Raw genomic sequence first — 1,730 nt, forward strand, 5'->3', positions numbered from 1 at the left:
ATAAAACATTTAAATACTTATACTTACCTTGTTGTTTTTGTTGCTGTTGTTAAATGCCATTGAGTCATAGGGGACTCATAGTGACCCTATGAACGAAAGACTAAACACTTGTATAACTTTCATCCTTTCTCCAGGTTCATAGGGTTTCTGGAGACAAGCTACTTCAGAAATGGATGCCACTCCTGCTTCCAAGCTTGTTTGAATCAGGGAGCTCCACCATACCCTGTCCACCACGGGTAACCATTATTGCATTTAACACATCAGTGTCACCGTGTTCAGCATCACAGCAATCACAAGTTAACCTCTGTATAGAAAGTGGACAGACCAGGGCTATACGACCTAGAACAATGTTTGATTAAAAACAGCCTGAGGGCCATAGTTTAAAGCCACCCACCTTCGGCTTGGTAGCATCACTTTCTGTCCACTAGTCCAACTGAGCTCTCTTATTGTTGTTGTTGTTGTTGCTGTTAAGTGCCGTCGAGTCATAGGCGACTCATAGTGACCCTATGAACGAAAGACCTGAACCTACTGAGTTTAACGCGTTGCCGCAAATGACAGCAAAAAAAAAAATGTGTTTCTAAGCACGGTTGTCAATTTAAGTGTGTGGCAATGTTAAGAACCAGAATATGGTTCAAAGTCCATGAGCTCTGTCATCCCAAATTCCTCCATAATAATGCATTCTCATTGGCTCTCACCACCCAAAAATGCCCGTCTGGTAGCATTCTGCTGCTTCTTCAATCTCCTCCTATTCTGTTGCCACATGTTTCTTCAGAGTCTAACTTCTTCAATGATTTGTCCATCATATAGACTGAGTACACATGAAGGAAGGATATATATAAAAACAGAAGATGAATAAAGGCCTGAAGCCTTTCTTTTAACTATCATCATTTCTCCAAGTTTTTAGACTTTCCATAGGCATGTAGTTTAAGAAGTGGATGCCAGTCCTCCTCCTAAACCTGAATCAATCTGGAAGCTCCTACAAAAGCTGGCTATGATGGGTAGCCAGATATAGTGTTTGACACACTGATGGCCCAGTTGTCCACCATCACAGCAACTCTATATTATTTCAGTAGAGCAAATAGACAGACCTCTGCTGTACCACTCAAAAGAGTGTTCATCCAAAATCAATATTTGTCCCGAGGGCCATACAGTATTTCAAAATTCTAGCATGCCCAAATGCTGCCGGACTCTAACCAGAGACCCCCAATTCATCTGGCAAATCCCCTCTGCCAACACCCAGTTGGGACAAAAAGAAAGCCATAAATTAATTAATTAAAGTAGAAGACCTACACTTTCATTAAACAGTGCAAAATAATACTAATTCTCAAATACATAGTTTATACCAAAGAAATTCTTCCATTCTCCTTAACTGAAACAGTTGAAAAGTGAAAGAAGCAACGATTGTGAGAGTACAGTGAAGCACTTTTGATCTGGTGCAGACAGAAAGAAAATAAAAATAATTTGGGGGCTTTTTTAGTTGAAATCTTAGAAGAAAAGAAAAATCTGTATTTGATACTCTAAAGACTTTTTAGAGGAATCATTAGAATGAATGGGACCTTCTAAGAATCAAATCCCTATGCGCATCCAGAAACTTCTCTAACAGGGTAAAAAGGGAAGCCACAGACTGGGGAAAAGTGTTTGGTAATGACATGTCAGATAAGGGACTTATATCTAGAATTTATAAAATACTTGAGCACCACAACAAGATAAAGGTGAATAATCCAACTGAA

At 39.4% G+C, this 1,730-nt stretch overlaps 1 protein-coding gene across 1 annotated transcript in view; it reads left to right on the top strand.

Annotated features, from left to right (window-relative positions):
* Positions 1 to 1,730, top strand: part of RNF32 (ring finger protein 32) — a 91,214-nt gene that overhangs the window by 20,010 nt on the left and 69,474 nt on the right. The gene's annotated exons all lie outside the window — the stretch shown is intronic.

The sequence above is a fragment of the Elephantulus edwardii genome, unplaced genomic scaffold (genome assembly GCF_000299155.1).
Source record: "Elephantulus edwardii isolate Elephantulus edwardi_28Jun2011 unplaced genomic scaffold, EleEdw1.0 scaffold00060, whole genome shotgun sequence".
In the NCBI taxonomy this organism is placed as follows: domain Eukaryota; kingdom Metazoa; phylum Chordata; class Mammalia; order Macroscelidea; family Macroscelididae; genus Elephantulus; species Elephantulus edwardii.